The sequence below is a fragment of the Eupeodes corollae genome, chromosome 2 (genome assembly GCF_945859685.1).
Source record: "Eupeodes corollae chromosome 2, idEupCoro1.1, whole genome shotgun sequence".
Classification (NCBI taxonomy): Eukaryota; Metazoa; Arthropoda; class Insecta; order Diptera; family Syrphidae; genus Eupeodes; species Eupeodes corollae.
Window position 1 is genome coordinate 81168184 of NC_079148.1, and position 21333 is coordinate 81189516.

Here is a 21333-nt window from a genome sequence, read left to right on the forward strand (position 1 = left end):
AATTTTTCCCACGAAACATCCTTCTTCTCACTCACCTTAACAAGGTCCAAGCCTCAGTGACATAAATGACAGAGCTGGGATGATGAGTAGATGGTAACTTTAGATGATTGAGAGAGAATTTTACTACACAATTGCCTTCTCAGTTGAAAGAAATAGCGATTTGCAAGAGTTATTCTCCGTTTCATTTCAGCGCTGGCGCCGTTGTCTAAATTTATAGCGGTGCCTAGGTAGACAAAGTCCTGAACTACCTCAAAGTTATATCTGTCGATGGTAACGTTTTGTAACATTGTACAATGTCCTATTTTGATGGCAGCACATACTTTCGTCGCAATTCTGAAAAACTTGGAACTAAGATCACGCTTTTATCTTCCAATTATGTCAATATCATTGGCGTATGTGAGTAATTGGCCAAACCTTTCCAAGATTGTGCCTCTAATTTTGATGATTACGTGTTGGAAATTTCTTTTAAAAACGATGTTGAAGAATTTGCATGACAGTACATCGCCTTGTCTAAAACCTTTTATTTGGTGTGTTTGTGGTGGTGTCATTAGGCCAACATTTTGATGATGCTCAATGACCAGCTTTTTAAATTTTACGACTACGAATAAATAAATAAACGATTAAGTACTTACCATTGCCGAGTTGATACTTGTGCACGTGTTACCAATAGCAGGTTTGGGGTATAGAGTATTACGGTTTTTTGTTCGGTCTCAACCTCGTCGTTAAATTGTATCTGAAAGTCTCTTCTCGTTTCGACACGACTTTTAAGACTGAAATCTATCGTAGAATTTTGATAGTCTTTAACTTGATAGATGGACATTAAACCATATTTGGAATCCTTGAAATAATTCCTAAAGTTAAATAATGTGTACTGAAATAAACATTATTTTGAGTATCTTATAAGATAATAGATATTTGTATGTATAGTAAACACTTATGGAATATACAATTTTATTAACAATTCAAGCGATATACGAGTAATGTAATACAAAAGTAAGGAGAGAAAGGTAAGAGGTGCAGTAAAATTATGTTTTATTTTATTTTTGAAACCTATATATATAGTTACATATAATAGATAGCTGCAGACAGATATATACAAAGATAGATAGATAAATAGAGAAAGAGAAATAGAAACAAAGAAGAGTTTTTTAATTTTAAAATTAAAATTGTATACTGCCTTTTTGATGCCAGACACGATAAGCAGAGTAATCAATGAGATTCGGTTGATACCGACAGTCGAGTTTTTTTCAAAGAGATTTGATGGAATATGAAATAATACTTATGTTTTGTTCGATATAGGGCGGGATCTGGTTGAAAAAACTACGTATAAATAATCAGAAGCACATTATGGCTAAACCACAACCACGTGTTAGATCGGTCGAGCTGTTGACAGTCTTTTTACCGACTTTACGGTATTTTACAAGGTCTTTGTCATAAAGGTAAAGCGCGACGTAAGAATTTGCAAACGATATTTATTCAAGTTTACATACATTTTTATAAGGTGTTACTTTATTTATTTTAATTTTGTGTGAATGGAGATGAAATATTTTTTATATAAATTAAACAGAAGAATGGAATACACTGCTGCTATACATAGATTCTAAAATAAAACAAAAAAAATACAATGACAATACAGTTATCAGCTGACAAAATAAAAATAGACAAAATAAGAATATACGAAAGCGTGAATGTGGTTCAACTATTAAACACAAATATCACTCAAAAGTCAGAACTTTCAAATCGTTCAAGAAAAGAATTCAGATAGGTGTACCTTATTGTAATTCTCATATATGTTTTCTCTGAGAATCAATCAAAATTTAATAGTGTTAAGTTTACTACACATTCCATCCCACTGTAATACCACACAAAAGGACGATGATGTGTGTGATTTTTACAATCAACATTGTGATGTGTTTGAAAACAATGGAATTTCTGAATTAATATTTTTATATTTATTACTTTTCGAATCTCGTACTACATATCGTGTCATGTCCAAGAAAAAAACAAAGAACTTTGCCTTCCTACAGTATACCTAGTCGGCTTACAGTTCTCTTTCCTAGTCATCCATCGTCAACATTCAGCAGCACTTTTTTAATAATATCCCATATCCATGAAGCGCAATGGTGCAAACAAAAAAAAAACTCTACAACAGAAAAAAGAAAAACTGACTTTTGTTCTATGACAAAAGAACTTTATTTTACAACATTTGGTGTTCGGTCTTTTTACCACCTAACTATACCACAGTGATGGGACCGGTCGGGGTGTATGTTAGGTAATGCATATTTTATGGTTAAAAGTTGAATGTTTGTTTTTTTTTTTTTAATGTTACATACCTACATACATATGCAAACATAATATATACATATGTACATAAATACAAATAGTAATGAAAATGATGATGTTAACGTGCGCTTAGATGCTACCAAAGGGGCAATGGAAGTGAGGAGACATTCAAAAGTTGAAGTTGATTAAATTCGAGAGTTGTAAGGGATCGATGATTAAATCAGCGGAAACAGACAAAAAAGCGACACAAAACGACAACACGATGTTATTTATTTTGATTGTGTTAGCAATGTTTTTCTTGTAATTTTGTTGTTTATGCAGGCAACATAAAAAAGGCACTGCCGTATGAGTACGGCAACGGCACACAAATTGAAAAATAATGACGGAGCACGAGTGTAAGGTTGAGTGGGCGTGAGTGATGGGGAAGGCACATTTCGTCGAACTGTTAACAATGATTTTTTTCAAACAAAACTAGAGAGGAAAATATTGGGTGATTGCAAATTAATTAAATAAATACATTAAAGGGTTTCCAATCCAAATGTGATCATTGAGCAACTACAATACAATGGTAGGGTTGAGTAGTACTTAAGGGATAGACGGTGATATGGATGATTAGATTATGATAATACGCAAACGAAAATATAATAAACGTAGAATGGTTGCATTTAGGAGTGATAAATGGTTGTATTGAAATGCAGATTTTGGACTTTTCAATATTCATGCACGAGTACGGTAACTTTGGCGATAAGATGTAATAACGGTTTTTGAAAGGGGATCTTAACACAAGCATAATTATAAATTATAACTTTTTTAAAACCTAGAATTCTACACTTTATAATAAACTTTAATTAAAGTTGTTTATATCAATAGTTTTTAAATAATTGACTTCAAAGTCAAAACGTATGAAAGAAAAAGTTTAAAAAAATAGCTTAAAGTATTATTTTTCAGATTATTATACCTAATTAAGAATAAAAAAGTAATTGATGTAGAAAGCTGATTAATTCCTAATCAAACACTGAAAATACTGTTTTTTAGTTTTAGAGAAAATTGAAAAAGAAAAAATACTTTTGTATCAGATGCGATCATGTTACTTTTCCATCTGAAGAGTCTTGGGTGGAATCAGCTAAGGTGAAAATTGACTATTATATTTGATTGTCAAATTAACTATTTTCGTCTGTGACAATTCGATTGAACAATTTGAGATACAAATTGTCACAATTCACTGTTGCTATATGGTGAAATTTTAAAATGATTCCTATAAAATATCTAAATAAAAGTATAAATTGGATATGTTTTAATGACATTTTTACTTTTCTTGTGTTTCTTTTTTCGAATTTCGCAAGGTATGTCGGTCAGAAGAATGTTTTTTTTTCCAACTAAAAATGGTAAATGTTCTATTCAGAAACGACATATTTGTTGGAAAATGAATATAACATTTTTGGTGTAGCAGAATGTTTGTCATTCGTTCAGCTACTGTCAAACGAGCTGCACGCGTTTTCATAGTGTTTACCAAAAATACAAAGTGTTGCGGAGGATGAGGATTTCTTCCTCCACAAAAATCATACACAATCCAAGACTCTTAAAATGTCCAATATGGACAATAAAACTATAAACAATATAAACTATTACCAGCTTCTACAGGCATTGTGCCCAGATGAGTGCATGGATAGTGGAGATAGTGAACCTGGTGAAATTGTGAATGCAAAAGTGTCCATTCCCTCAATCATTGTCTTAAAAACTAAGAGTGAAATTCTCCGAGGCTTAATTAAAAGCCTTAAAATTAGTGACTGTGTTATTAAAAACATTTCCTTGGGTCAAAAATTCATGTGCTCAAGCATGGCATCCAACGAACTTATTGAAACAGCTTTAAAAGCAGAATCATGTGAGTTTTATTCCCACGAAAGGAAATCATCTAGACCTTTCAAAGTTGTACTATCCAGCTTAGATCTCTATGATAATACAAAACTAAAGAACGAATTATGTACTCTAGGTATAAAATGTAATGAAGTTAAGTCTATAACAATTAAAACCAAATCGCAGCATTTACATTATAAATATATTGTATTGATCGAACGTGGTTCAATCAAAATGAACGGACTTCGCGCCAATTATAGAACTGTGTTTAAAACTCTTATTACATGGGACTACAAAAAACACCAACCCAATAAAATAACACAGTGCTATAACTGCCAAATGTATGGTCACGGCGACATGCATTGTCAAGTCAACAGCTTCTGTTCTTCTTGCGCTGGGCCCCACAAAACATCTGAGTGCAAGGAACTCCCTACATCAGTAAAATGTGCAAATTGCAATGGGCCGCACAAATCAAACGAAACGATCCAACCTGTATCAGCCGTAAACAATATATTGAAAATTGAAATACGACAAAGAATCTTTTCACGCATGCGCGGCAACAACAATTCAACCACAAAACCGGTTTTTGCAAACCAACTGAGAGCCAAAGTTAATCATGTTAACTTCACCATGGAAGATTTTCCCCAGCTGCCTCACTCCACAAAGAAGAGCCAGACTGCTCACCAACACGCTACGTCATCATCTTCTGCAAGCACGAGTTTCAACTATAACCATTAACCATGTGCATCCCGCCAGTGTTCGCTCTGATAATACTCGCTCTGATAATGTTGTTACTGAAAAAATAAAAACTCTATTCTCTTTTGATGAAATTTCTAATCTTCTCATCTCACAGATGTTATGTCTAAGTTACGCTCTTGTCGAACAAGAGAAGAGCAATTTACTTAATTACCACTCTTGCAGTGAAATATGTTTATGCAATATGACGAATATAAACCCAAAAATTATTATTTTTAATGCTTCAAGCATTCAAAATAAAAAATTGAATTTTTTAATTTTATGAAATATAATAAATTTGCTTTACTAACGGAGACATGGTTGACAAACGAAAGTAGTCATAATCCAAATTATGTATGTCATAGACTTGATAGACGACATTCAAAAGGGGGTGGCGCGGCGTAGCTCTAGTAGTTAAAAAAAATCTGAGACATAGGTTGCTTCCAATTGTTCGTTTAGAGGTTGTGGAAGCTATTCAACTCAACAGATTTAAATATTTTTTCTCTTTATTTCCCCTGGTGGAAATGCTGGTAACGAGAAAAAAACTAAATTCAAAAGAGACATACTGAAGATTATAAGGACAAGGCCTAATTTCATTATAGGAGGTGATTTTAATTGTAGGCACCAATTATGGGGTTGCTTGAGAGCTAACTGTTTTGGAAATATACTTCACGATATTATTGCATATAACAGGTCGCTTTCAATTTTATATCCCCTTACACCAACATTTATACCGAGCTCCTCGTCAAAAAATCCTTCAACGCTTGACATATTTATCACAAATAACCCTGCGCGCTTCACTCAACCATTAACTATTCATGCTCTGAGCTCAAACCATTTGCCTGTGTGCACAGAGTTATTAGCAAACTGTTTATTAAACAATACACATGTTCGTTTCAAATTTTCTGCTGCAAACTGGGTAAGATATCAATCCTACATATGCAGCAACATGTACAACGGAAGCTTGTCGATTGAAGATGTTCAATCTCTTGAAGATGTGGACCGCGCTATTGAAAAGTTTGAGCAAACCATCAATAACGCTGCTCATATATCTATACCAAAAACCAGAAATCCAAGTTCCATTTCAAACCTTCAACCTTTGCCGGGTAACATATTGTCTTTGATCCGTTTACGAAACACTGAAAGAAGAAAGTGGATTAGTTACAAATTAGACTCTTTTAAAACTAATGTTAACATCCTAAATCGTAAAATTCAAAAAAAATTAGTGTTTCGTAATCAAAAGTGGAACAACTTACTATCGAGTTTTGATAAGGGTTCAAAACCTTTTTGGAATGCAATGAAAATATCTAAGAAGAAAGGTTCAGCTATTGCTCCTCTTAGGGAACAAAAGGAAGAAAAGGCAAATATCTTCGCTCAAACTTTCAACCGCAATCACTCAGTGTCCGCTCATTTAAGTGATAACGTAACCGGAAATATTGTTCGCGAAAAACTCTTACGAGTTCGAAGATTCTTTAATTTTCAACCCAGTACACTTGTTCCTAACAACAGTTTAGTAAAAGGCTTGCTTAAATACCTGAAAATAAAGAAATCTCCTGGAGATGATGGAATTAGCAACCAATTATTAAAAGCACTGCCTAAAAAAGGCATAACTTTTTTAACTTTTATCTTCAATGTTTGTATCAAACACTGTTATTTTCCTGAAAAATGGAAAGTAGCAAAGGTTATACCTATTGCCAAGGCTGGAAAACCTAAAGATAGCCCATCAAGTTATAGGCCTATAAGTCTTCTAAGCAATATTAGTAAACTTTTTGAAAAGGTGTCAAAGGACCGACTCCTGCAACATATTGATGAAAGAAGCATATATCCAATTGAACAATTCGGATTTAGAGCAGGTCACTCGACCTCCCATATATAATTTGTCCAAAACAATCTGTTTTAAAAAATTCTAGTCTAGTTTTGCTAGATATAGAAAAAGCCTTTGACACTGTTTGGCACGATGGACTCATCTTTAAGCTAATTTTGTTGAATTTTCCACGATACCTTATCCAAATTATTAGGAATTTTTTGAAAAACCGAAAGTTTTTTGTTAGTACTGGACTTGCCAAATCTTCTTTATTTAATATTCCATTTGGTGTTCCTCAAGAATTTGTTTTGGGTCCCATTCTCTTTAACGTTTTCTTATCGGCTTAAAAATACTGAAATTGCCATGTTCGCTGACGATACTGCCCTTTTTTCATCAAGTGTTTTTGCTCAAGATGCGCTTAACTACTTACAGTGTTCCCTTGATAAAGTTCTTAGTTACTTAAATAAGTGGAAAATATAATATGAATAAAAGTTAATGCCGAAAAATGTCAGGCCATTTGGTTCACACGACGCAGAAAACAATATTTTCTTCCACAAACCACACTCAATATTAATGCAACCAATATCGTATGGTCCGTCCGAAAATTGTAAATATCTTGGCATTATACTTGATAAAAAAAACTCACTTTTCAAGGTCACATATCAAACTCAATCCATAAAACGAATTTATTAATTAAAATCCTGTATCCGTTTATCAATAAGAAGTCTCATCTAAGCATACATAATAAAATATTAATTTATAAAAGTATATTTCAGCCAGTCCTCACTTATGGAGCAACAGCGTGGTTCGATTGTGCTGAGGCTCACATTAAAAAATTACAGATATGTCAAAATAAAGTCCTTAAACTAATACTTAATTTGCCTCGTTGCTATTCTACTATAAGACTCCATAAAAGAGCTAATGTCACCTTATTAAATCCACTCTTTACAAATTACAAGACAATTTTTTCGAGAGATGTTCTTTTTCAGATAATGATCTAATTCAAAACTTACAATAAAAAGTGATTTCCCAATCCTAATGTTTTGGGTTTATGTGCAATACGAGTTTTTAAGTTTAATATGAGGATTTTTTTTCTTGTAGTGTTTTCTTTTAAATAAATTTATGTATCATTTTTTCTTATCTTAAAATCTTGTTATAAATTTGTTATTTATGTTAAAGTTGTAAAGAAATTTTGTTTTTTTTTTTAAATCTCTTAAATTGTTTGTTAAATTTAAAATAATGTAAAAATTGTGCTACAAATAAAACAAAACTGATGACACTAACTAACTAAATGTTTGCTATCAATTTGACTATCACCTTACATACATAGACCAAATTCGATTATTTTGATTGTTATAACTCAACAATCACCTAAGTCGTTTCCAACCCCGGATTAAATATAAATAATACATGACCCTTTTTTATAGAAAGTACAGCTTTGAAAAAAAAATATTAGGACGACTTGTGATCTCAAATAATGGAATTTTTACTAGATGTCAATAAAGTATATCAATGTTCGATTGATGGAAAAGAAAGTGTGGATCTGTAACTTAAGGACTTCGACCCTTCCGATGCACGTTCGCAGTAAACACCTAGAAGATGAATTACCGCCAAAGCAACCTTGTCTCTTGACCTCTTGACCACCAAAGACGAACTCCACAGTGACACTAGTACGGTCTATGAATTGACTGACCAGACTTACATGCAAACTGACGTAATTATCTTCCTTCACTCATAGAAGGAATTCTTGTGAGAAATAAAAATTAAAAATCTTTTGGATATAAAAAAGAAGTATAGTTTTACTATATTTCAACTATCTCAAAAACTAGTTACATACATCAATTACTTCTATATTGGTATTTAAAATCATAAGAGAAATAATCCTCAAAGTAATTTGTTCACCTTTTTTGAAAAAACATTATTTGAAATTTATCACAAAGTGTAGAATTCTGGTTTTTGAAAAAGTTGTAATTTATATAACTATGAGTGTTGTTGTTGTTTTTAAATAGGCAAGATTATTATAACTCAGGCGACAGGATATTTAAACGGATTTTTTTTTGTTAAAAACAAGCATTTTTTACTATCTCCCCACGTTTAGGTGAGAGGGGTTATTTACAAAATTATTCCTTAAAATGAAAAAAAAATAGTTAACAAATAACGGTAATACTTACAATTAAGTATTATACTTTTTTTTAATCCAGTATTTAAATCAAGTCATAACTATTAATATGTCAAGTCATAACTATTAATAGAATTCTAAGAAAAAGCAATAACAGATCTTAAAGTTTTGAAAAATTACTCTTTAAGCCTTTTTTAACCTTTTTCCCCCAAATTTTGTGTTTAAAACAACAAAACATAATTTTGACTTTATTTAAAAACAAGCTTATAGAGAAATGTGTTGTTTTTAGAAAAATTTACAAAACTCAGTTGAACGTTTTACCACTATTTGTTTCCATTTAACGTAGCTATTTTTTTAAATTTCCCCTACCGCCTAAACGAGAGGAGACCCCCGTTAAAATACTAAAAAATGCTTGTTTTAAATTGTTCTATACAAATCCGTTATTAAACTTTGTCGCCTGAATTATCGTACTCCTCCCTTTAAATATTTTTTGTATTAATTTTAAGTCAATTTTTATAAAATTACCCTTTCAGCCTAAACGATTGAAGATAGACCACCCCTCCCTCCGATAGTAATAAATGCTTGTATTAAGCTCCTCTACCAAAAAACTTTACTACATCTTATCGACAAAGCATTTTGACGATCAGAGGATCGTCATAATATGACGATCACACAAAATCCAAAATATAATTAAAATAAAAGAAGATATCGTTGAGTGTAAGGAATGATTTAATTTTATTTTATTTATATCTATACATATGTATGTCGTCAGACGTATAGAGGGTTGTAAAGTATGCTCATACGATGAAGAGCTTTATTGTTGCCATAATATTAGTTATATGGAAGACAACATATAGACATCTATTCAATGTATGTAAGTTATGAGCTCCGCATAGGTAAATTAATAATGAATACAAGATTAGAAATAATCTTTTATGAACATAATGTTTGTCTAATCAGGTTCGTTATAATATCGCCTGATTGTATAGGTATGTAAAGGCATACATGCATTATAACGAACTTCCTCAGGGGCTATCAGTAAAATTACTCAGTAAAATATTTGTTTTTACTTTTTAAACATGTTACAGATTTATTTCTAGCAAAAGATTAATGCAATAAGATGAATCCTTTGATCAATTATTTTTTTTTTTTTTTCAAAAAGAAACAATGTATTTAAAGTTTTATTTAATTTATAATGAAAGCAACAGTAAACAAATTGTCTAAGGCGGGAGCCTCAAAGTGACATTTAGACATTTAATTTAATGACGTAAATTTACTGATTGCTATAATAGCTCATCAGTAAAACATTTCAGATTTCTCATGTTTCAAATATTACTTATAGATATAACCGGCCCTTTATAATGTACTTCTCTCTATAGCGAATTTCATTGTGTTCCCCTTAGCAGATATGTAATACGAATTAGGTTTTTATATAACGAAATCCTCTAAAACAAAATTCTCATAATGAAGAACTAATTTTGTTGTTGTTTCTTTACATTGAAATGTCAAATGAAATTTGAAATTGTTTTAACAAAGTTGGTTGTGGTAAATTTTGATAGTTGGTCCAATGAAGACCTATGTAGTTCCACTGTCAACGATAAGATCATTCATAAACGAGAACAACAGCAACTCTAACAGAGTTTTACCAAGTGATGCATACGAGATACGAATATGCTGCCGTCGATGAAAAAGTTGCTATAATCGACTTCCTTGAAGCGAAATCATTTTAAATTTTATTACCTCCAAGGATTATTACACATCAGGTGACAGTACTTTTTTTTTGAAAATATAAAACAACTATTAAAAAAATTAAATTTTCTTTTTACTATTTTTTATAAAACTTCTTCATAACAAAACAATTTGTTGCTCCCTTGCAGGTTCGTTATAAAGAATTTGTACTGTATTTTGCTGTACGCCGATACGACGATAACTTCAAAACTATTTGATTGTAATATGTTCAATATTAAATTTAACTTAATTTACCTTAAATTTGGCATCACCTAGCATCTATTACTTTCTTCAAAACTACCACAAGTTTTATGTCCCAATTACCAAAAACACTCTAGTAGCGATATAAATCCTTCGTACGTATCACCCTCCAAAACCCATTTGTTTACATTGTTGTATTTGTAATGTGAACGAATTCAACGAGAAAAAATTGACGTGTTTTCACGCATACATAGACACACTTACTGAGTTTTTTGGGGAAATTTAATAAATTGGTGGAGAAATTACACGCACACTATGAAAACGTTTATGAGGTTGATCTCCGGTTTAGCTTGTAGGCAAACCAAAACCAAGATGTCTACCGGGGATTTATATCTTTATATAGAGTGTTTTTGCCAATTACGATCCATTCACCTGTCCTCAGTCCTGTCATCCAATTTTCCATTCCTCTTCATTTTTCTTTCTTTAACTTCGCTTGAGATTGTTCGGCGAGCATGTTCGTCGTCTATGGCCACCTTCAGCCAGGCAAGAAATACTTTATAAAATAAACTCTTATTTTAATAAATATTTCTTAGACATTATATTTTTTGTCTTACATTTTTTTTTATTTCTTTTCTTTGGAATTGCTGCTCTTGAAGCACACTTTAGCCACAGATAATAAATTTATACAGATGTCTCACCCTTATGATGAGAAATAATATAGGTGCAGGAGAGTTGATATTTACAGTTGTTTTTGGAAATAGCAACAAAGCTAGGACAAGGTTGTCTCTATAGCTCGAGTTCTTATAATCGGATATGTAAATACTATCTGCGTGCATTCAAGTGGATTTTTTTTATAAATTCATCTTTTACTTTAATTTTCTAAAATCTCCACGAATACATTTTTCTGTTTTATATCTTTTTAAACGTAATGAAGTGTTTTTGACTAGTGTCAATTGGATGATGTGGTACCTATGTCCAATGTACATGTATGTATGTACCTTATTGTACATAATGTGTCAACAATTAAAATAATTTTTTTTCTAGTTTGAAAAGAATTGATCTTATTTTTTTTATTCAAAAAGATAACTTCTTTAAAAATGGACAAGTACATTTTGTGCAGCAAAAAATAAATTGTGTAGGTACTGTTTTCTGTTCAAATAAGGGTCTTCCTGTAGATTTGTATTGTAAATTTTGACATTTCTCGACGTTTTAAGGTATCTAGTATCTAGAGTCGAAATAAAAGTATTTTAGGAAGATGTCTGTGCGTGTGTACCTACGTTCGTACGTTCGCGACGTTTTTTCGTCGTCCATAGCTCAAGAACCAGAAGAGATATCGATTTCAAAATTATTATCAAAATAGATAATAATGTAGAAAGATGCTGAACGGACTCTCAATAAAATTGCGTGGGTGTTTTTTTTTACCAAAGCAGTTTAAACAAAAGGTGAAAATTTTGTTTAACCCTAAATATCTCACGAACCAATTACGCTAGAGACTTGAATTCAATTTTATATTATATATTGTATATTGTAACGTCTATGTATGGAAGATGGATGGGGCAAGTGTAATCCAAGTTGATCTCTTAGAAAGTTGTAACCGCAGGACGAACGTTGGCAATAAAATAAGTTTCGCAAAAGTCTTGGTGTTTTGATTTATACCTTCCATTTAATCGATTTCTCTTTCGAGAGAATTCCTTTCATCAGACCGAAGCATTTTTTTACTCTTTTTAAGTCGACTAATTTTCTGTAACATGTTTATTTAAGATTTTAGATTTGTCATATTTTTGTATTGCTCCAGAAGAGAACCGTTATTTTGTTTTTAAGTTTTCTCAAGAACTAATGAACCGATTTTTTTTCTGCCATTATACTGTCTTAATAATATTTGATGATCAATTGATCACCAAATTCATTATTTTGCAGGTAATATACCTTAATCTTAAAATACAGGAAATACTATATTAAAACAGACTCTTTGAATACATGAGCAAGTTCATGCGATCCAGTCGTACATTTCATTCTTGAATCAGACTGTTATGCAACCCAACCTTATAATCTACCATTATTGTCTGTCTGATATTTAAAAAAAAGGCTGGGATGCGACCCACACTGATAAATTCCCATCCCGTCTGTCGATTTGTCTTGCTTAAAAGTTTATAGGGTTGGGTTAAAAAAGTTGTCAGTTGAATTATTCTTCAAAATTTCAAAATTACCAACAATATTTTTCATATAGGGAAATAGTTTAGTTAGAAAATCTAGTTTTGTTAACTAGATTTTTAGTCGAAAACAAATTTTTATCAATTTTAGTAGCATTTCTTAAATTTTTACAAATTGGATGAAAGAAATTAATTTGAGAGATATCAATAACCGAACACCAATTTTTACCAAATTTGCGTACTATTTCTTGTAGATTTTATTTTTGTATGAAAAACCGACTGTTTTTAATAAAAAAAACTGCTAATTATCGAAAACAATATTTTCACGAAATTTTACCGAATGTTGACAACAATATTTTTTTAAATTAAAAAGTAGTTGCAAGCCAAGTTTTGAAAAGATATTTGAGTCGATATTCAATTTTTACTAACTTCGAGTAATGTTTGCTTAAGTTTTTATTTTTTATAAAAAAAAACTGTCAATTCGATTTTTCTCAAAATTTTACCAGATGTTAAAAAACTTTATTTTTCGTTGCACAAAATTGGTTTGGAGATAAAATAATTTTGTATTCGTAAAATTTTCGAGATGACAATTTTTTTGTCAGTTTTTTTCATTTATAAAAAACCGTTAATTGGATTGTATTCAAAAATATATATTTGTTTGCCTTTCTGCCTTTTTATCTGCTCAACAAAATTTATTTGAAGTCGATATCTCTTCTGGTTCTGAGCTATGGCCAACGAAAAAACGTCGCGAACGTACAGATGGACGAACTTACCTACGCAAGCACAGACATCTTTCTAAAAATCTTTTATTTTGACTTAGGGACCTTTAAACGTCGAGAAATGTCAAAATTTTCAATTTGACAAACCGGACCCATTACAATAAGTTAAATATAGAAAACACAGAAACCAAATCATCTGCTCATTCACTTGCCCCTACTTGCCCACACAATATTCTTGTATATCAATACACAAGCAACTTCTTCTATTCTCCTTGACGGACACCTAACAACAACCTAACAACCTAACATTCACGAAAAATAAACACAACAATTAACAACAACATTATCACCACTTTCTTCTTTTACGCACCAAAACACGCATAAAAAAAAGTTATACATTTGTTTGCAACGGACCAAACTTTGTTTTTGTATTAATTGGCAAACACAATGACAAATGAGAAGAGAAAAAGTTTCTAAAAAGAAAAAAAAATATGCAAGGCAAAAAGAGCGTTCTCAGCTTTATTTTTAAAAGCTCTTGTCTTTTAAGGCTTTTCTGTTAAGAGAAAAAAATGTTTCATTTTTTTCCTGCAGGGATGAGACATCTGCATAAATTTATTATCTGTGCTTTAGCTTTATTTCAACGAGCTATCGAACATTGGTCCTTCCAGCCGGATACTAATAATTATTATTCAATAAAGAATGAATTAATAATCGTGTGCGGGTGGTGTGCGGTTTTTTTTATTAATTTCAAATAAAAGTGAAAATAATTTTAAATACTTTTTTTCTTCTCTTTTTCAATTCTCTTATGTATTGGTTTCTTAAAAAATTGAAATGAAAGAAACATTAGAAACGCTTTTCATAAAGCAACAGAACTTGATTGATGACTTAATTAATTTTAAAACTAATTTTAGTAAGAGCCCTAAGGAGCGTCTAGCTAAGGCCAGTCATCTTAATGGCCGCCTAGAAATATTAGAAAGTTAAATGATTCCTTTTCGTGAAAATCATATTAAGCTAAAGAAAGATAAACCGGACACTACATATTTTATTGAAAAACATAATGATGTATTTCCAGACATGTTTTTAGACTTTAAGTCCGACATTGTTGATAGAATTAAGGCAATTTCTTCTTCTGCTGATAAAGAAACTTCATTCAATCATAACACTTCTTTTGGTGATCGCAGTTTAAATGAGGAATGTGGTGTACATCTTGCAATCATTCGTCTTCCCGAGTTCAATGGCGATTATAAGAACTGGATGCAGTTTCGGGATTTCTTTACGGGAATGATTCATAGGAAACCGGGTCTAGATAGTGCTATCTTAAAAAATGTGTCTCAGGTGAAGCTGAGAAAATTATACACTCTATTCCATGTTCAGCTGCAAATTATGATTCTGCATGGCAAATGCTTTGCGAAAGGTTTGATAAAAAAAGTTTTATTATTGAATCGTATTTAAAAACATTATGTGAACAACCTATTATGAGAAGAGAGTCTTGTGATAGCATAAAGAAACTTCTTTATACTACCAAGGATTGTTTGACTTCAATCATAAATTTAAAGACTAAAACCGAATCATGGGATGTTTTAATTATTTGTATTCTTTATCAAAAACTTGATAGTGTAACCCGCAAGAATTTTAAGCGGTTTTTGACTACTAAAAGCTCGCAAAATAGAAATTCTAAATCGAATCAGTCTGGAATATATTCTGAAGATTATGATCCTCCAAAACTTTGAGAATTTTATGAGTTTTTAGAAGATTCTTTTTGATCATTAGAGGCAATTGACTCTAAATCAGCTTTAATTTTTGGTAAAACAAGGGATACATTTCCAAACAATAAACGAGCAAATTATGTAAAAACGTTTCATGCTTCCAATAAAACGAGTTCGTACCCAAGTTGTAATGAACCCCACCATCTTTACCAGCGTACAAACTTTAAGTCACTTACTCATGAAAGTAAGATGGATTTTTTAAAATCTAAAAATCTTTGTTTAAACTGCTTGTTGCCAGGACATTCTGCTATAAAATGTCGAAGCAAGTAAACATGCCGAAAATGTAATAAAAGGCACAACACAGTTATGCACATTGAGAATTCAAATCATTCATCCAATGACACTGCTTCCCATCAAATTGCTGGTTCTTCAAATCAAATTTCTCATGTATCAAACTGTTTGGGTTCAAATTCTACTTCGCAAATACTTCTTGCAACAGCAAAAGTAAAAATATCCACTCCTACTGGTGACTTTATTTTAAGAGCCCTCATAGATCAAGGGTCTCAAGTATCGTTCGTTACAGAATATTGTGTTCAAAAATTGGGACTCAAGAAATATCCTATTCATTGTGTTATAGACGGTATTGGCTCAATGAATTCCGATGCGTGTAAAAATTTGGTTGAGCTCAAGCTTAATTCGTGCATCAATTCCAAATTTACGCTACTTGTAAAGGCTTTGGTTATGACTTCAATAAGTATTTTTTTCCTGTTGCAAAACTTAATTCTTCATTTTATTTCGACATTGGAAACCTAACTCTGGCAGATCCTCCGTTTGCAGAGCCTGGACGCATAGATACTTCTTGGTGCAGATGTGGCCCATTGGCACAACAAACTCAATTAGGTTGGATCCTTTCAGGACCAATTAAAAACTCGAATCCTCAGAATAGAGACGTTCAAAATATTTTAACTTTTCACATTTAGGTGAACATAGACAACACTCTTCGAAAGTTCTGGGTCTGGGAACTTGAGGAAGTATCTTCAGAACGTGTGCAAACCACTGAAGAAAAGGCTTGTAAAAAATATTTCCAAGAAAGACATTATCGTTCTTCTTCTGGAAGATATATTGTTTAAGTCAAAAGTCTTAGATGAAGACTACCCAAATTTTAAAAACTCTAGTCATAATGCTCGAAAAAGATTCGATCATTTAAAACAGAGAATTTTTCCAAAAAATATGAAACTCAAAAATGAATATTATAAATTTATAAAAGAATACATTGATCTTATACACATGGAACTCTCATGTAATCTTAATGACCTTTCTGAGTCCGGCAACCTTTTTATTCTTACGCATCACGGTGTTTGGAAAGAGAGCAGTTCTACCACCAAATTGCGTGTAGAATTTGACGGCTCATCAAAGCCTCCATTTTCTAAGGCACTTAATGAAGAATTACTACCAAGTCCTATTTTACAAAACGACTTATCTTCTGTCATATTACGATGGCGTGCTTTCTTCGTTGTTTCTACTTCGGATATAGAGAAAATGTTTCGACAAATCCTGATACATTCTAAAGAAACTAAGTTTCAACAAATTATTTGGAGGGATGACCCTGCTTAGCCTCTGCAGTTGTAAAAAACTTGTAACCGTTACCTATGGTACAACGTGTGCACCATTTTTATCAATACGAGTGCTACAGCAACTAGCTGATGATGAAGCTAGTAAATATCCAATTGGATCTGAGATTCTTAACGAGATATATATGTGGATGATATTATTTCTGGAGCTAATGACATAGACAAAGCTAGAAAGATTCAATTAGAGCTCCAAAAGATTCTCACATCTGGTGGATTTAAATTAAGAAAGTGGTCTTCAAACTTACCAGAACTTTTATATGATGTACCATCTGAAGATTGTGAAATATCATTTAATTTTGATGGAAATTTCGATTCTTCTATAAAGGCTCTTGGTCTTTTCTGGAATCCTCATTGTGATAACTTTTTCTCTAAAATAACACTCCCAATACGAAGTTCGCATACAAAACGCACTCTATTGTCTGATGCTGCTAAGCTGTTTGATCCTCTTGGGTGGTTGGCCCCAACGATCATTCTTGCAATAATCTATTTTCAAAGATTATGGTGCGCTGGCATAGGATGAGATGACCCTCTTCCCCTTCCACTTAAGAATGATTGGAAAAACTATCGTAAATCCCTACAAGCCTTAGAAAAGATTAAAATTCCAAGATGGTAAGGAACCTTTGCCAACTTTTTTGGTGAAGTGCATGGCTTTTCTGATGCCTCAAACTCGAACTATTCAGCAGTACTTTATTATAGCTGCATAAAGGATGATAACATTTCTATCAATCTAATAACGGCTAAAACTAAGGTTGCACCAATCAAGCAAGTATCGATACCACGACTTGAATTATGTGCTGCTGTATTATTAGCAAAACTTTTCAAAAAATTCATGACGGCAATTGAAAGTCAACCACTAAACATAAAGCCATATTTTTGGACTGATTTAAAAGTTGTCCTTGCATGGATTCATGCATTACCAATACGTTGGAAAACATTTGTTGCCAACAGAGTAACTGAAGTACAAGAAATGACTAATGTTCTCAAAGATTGTTTTCCCATTGAAAACTAAGCCACTTAGACCAAATAGCTTTTTTATTTTAATTCAAGTGACTTTTATTTCCTGTAGATATAGATATTACATTGTATAATTTCTTTTCTTAATATAGGTAATTATTGTTTAACTTACATTTAGTTTTTTCTTACAATCTTTTTATTTTTTTATTATCAAGTAGGTACATATATAATCGCGGGAACTTGCTCCGTCTCGTTATAAGCTTCTTCTCCAGTGAGGTTATTGCACATTCACCTTTTTCTGTGCAAAAGCAAGATGGCTGCGCCGGATAGATATTTTTTAGTGCTTACCATTATCGGCATTGCCAGATAATTCTGGAACTGGCTTTCCACTATCGTCAAATTGGCCAACGTCTAGTACAGCAAGCTTTGCGGTGGGCCTGGTATAGACACCAGTCGACGTCTTCACTATTGCGCTTCTTATTTCACCATCTCTTCCAGGTATGGTTTGGAGAATGATTCCCTTGGGCCAACTGTTACGGGGGTTGTTAGGATCTGCTATTATTACAACATCACCCTCTCGTAAGGGCTTCGTAACAGCGAACCATTTTGTACGTCTAGTTAGATCTGGCAAATATTCGTTGACCCACCGTCTCCAAATCGATTAGCATACTGACCGCTGGTCAAGGTTTGGGCGTCAAGGCTTCTTCGTTTGGACTATCTAAGGGAACATAAGTCAAAGGCCTAGTATTAATAATTCTCTCTACCTCTGCCAGCATTGTCAACAGGAGTTCATCGCAAGGATTTCTTGTAGGTGTTATAAATGTCAATGTCCTTTTGACCGACCTAACTAACCTCTCCCAGGTACCGCCCATATGAGGTGAAGACGGTGGAATAAAGTTCCACTTCAGGTTTGGCCCTACAAAGTTGGTTGCCAATTCATCCATGTTGATCCTCTGCATAGCCTCTCTCAATTCGTTACTTGCACCACGAAAATTAGTCCCGTTGTCGCTAAATATTTCCAACGGCCAACCTCGCCGAGCAATAAATCGCTTCAAAGCCATTATACAGGAGTCTGTGGACAATGAGTGTGCAACTTCAATATGGATTGCTCGTACTGTCATACATGTGATGAGAACTCCCCATCGTTTCTCCAAGCGTCTTCCAACGGTGACAAATAGTGCACCAAAGTAATCCATTCCAATGAAGGAAAAGGGTCTGGTGAATGGCTGAAGCCTTGCGGCTGGTAGATCGCCCATCCTATGTGGTTGAGGAAGACATCTTTGGTTTTTACATGTTTGGCATTTAGTTTTTTTTTATTTTTGATATCAAGGAACGAAGTCTTGGAATAAAGTACTTCTGTCTAAGCTCATTTATAACCGTTTCGTCATTTTGATGGCAAAATCGTTAATGGTATGATGAGATGATGATTTCGGTTATGTAGTGATTGTTTGGTAGTATAATTGGTCGTTTAGTGTTTAGTGGTATTCCGTAGGCTGCGTCAATTCGGCCTTTTACTCTCATTGTCGAGTTTTCGTCTAGGTATGGTGAAAGTTTATAGATGGAGCTTGTTCTGACGACTTCAGCTTTGAACGGTTCCTTATCACTTGACTTAAGAGCTGATATTTCTTCAGGGAAGGATTCCGCTTGACATAGTCTAAATAGATAATTCTCAGCCTTAGCAAGATCGACCGAAGTTAGGCATGGAGGTGAATATTGAGATTTGACTTTTCGAAAAATTCGTTCCCAAGTGCTGAATCGTGTGTAGTCGACGATTTTTTCGAAACTTGTTACGTGGTGTATGTTGACATGTCTGATTTCTTCGTTCGTTGTCTCTGTGACTCTGAATTCGCCCGGCCATTCATCAGGGGATTCATAAAGAAAACTTACTCCCTTGTATCATCGACTTTTGGAACTAAATTCCAGATTGAACCTCCATTTTGTTGCTTCGTCAGCTACATTGCTCTTGCTTGGAATCCACCTCCAGTTTTTGGTTTCGGTTTCTTCTAGGATCTCGCCTACACGAAAGGCGACAAACTGTTTGTATTTTCTATGATCTGAATGAATCCAGTTAAGAACTGTTTTCGAGTCGGACCAAAAGTATCTTTCGTTCACTTCGATTGTTTGATTTTCAGAAATGGTTTTTGCCAACCTCACTCCCAGAATTGCTGCTTCTAACTCTAGTCTTGGAATTGACACGATTTTCAAGGGTGCTACCTTAGTCTTGGTAGCTATCAGGGTCACTTCGACAACTTTTCCATCTGTAAACCGAAGATACACAGCAGCTGCGTAAGCTGCTTCGCTCGCATCGACAAATACATACATGCATCTGCACTGTAAGCTCTTCGTCCACTATTAACTTGTTCGTGTATGGCCTTTCAATAGAAATCGCTTGTATTTGAGGAATTAGCTTTGTCCATTTACAACATTTGTCGAAATGTTGTGGTTGAATCTGTTCATTCCACGCAATTGCCGATGTCCACACTTCCTGAAGCAAAATCTTCAGCAGAACCAAGAGGTTTGCGATTAAGCCTAGCGGATCAAAAACTGACATTAGGACCTTAAGCAGCTCTCTTTTTGTTGGCCAACCACTTTCATCGGAAATATTGGTTTTAAGAAAATTCGTTTTATTTGCAAACGAGAATGTATCAGAGACAGGAGACCACCACATGCCTAGTATTTTGTCGGAATGGGATAGAGGATGCCAGCTATTTATTTTCTTTTCAAAGTTGGAAGAACTTTCACCTAGGTTTTTCAAACCTTTTTTGAGTTTGACAAAAAATTTCGAATCTCAAACCCTGCCTGCTTATGAATAAAGTAAACATTTTGTGTAAAAAGTTCTTTGACAGATCGTGTTGCTTCATTTGTTCATTTGTTTTTTGACGATATGGACATGGGCCATATACTGTCCAGCCCAAACGTGTTTTGGATGCAACTGGTTCGTTAGGCTTCCCTTCATGCGAACGTAGTGGGATACTCAGTTTCCAAGCCTAATAGGATTTGTGGTTTGGCATTTGTATACGTTGAGATGGGAATTCCTTTCAAGTGGCTGTGTCGTCGAGCTAGTTCTTCGGCTTTCACACTTTGTTTTGGTAGTTCCAGTGACTTGACGGCATGTAAGTTGGATATTTTTTATTTCTTGCTTGCGCTATTTGCTGAAATTTGAAGGTCTATAACTCTCGAATTCTTTTCAGTGCGGTGTGTATTGGCTGTCCACTTTAAGCACAGCGGTTGAAGTTCTCCTGTCACTCCCAATTGGTTTGCTAGCTCCCTCGTCAATTCTCAGGATACCAGCGGGTGGAACAGCACATTCTACTACAAAGTGGAGAGAGCTCCAGCCATCCAATTTAAACGATCCAAGTCAAAATTAGTTACGTTTTCCCAAAATGCTGTGTAAAGAGTATTCGTTAACCTCAACAATTTTCTCAATTCCTCATTTCTTGCTGCGAAGG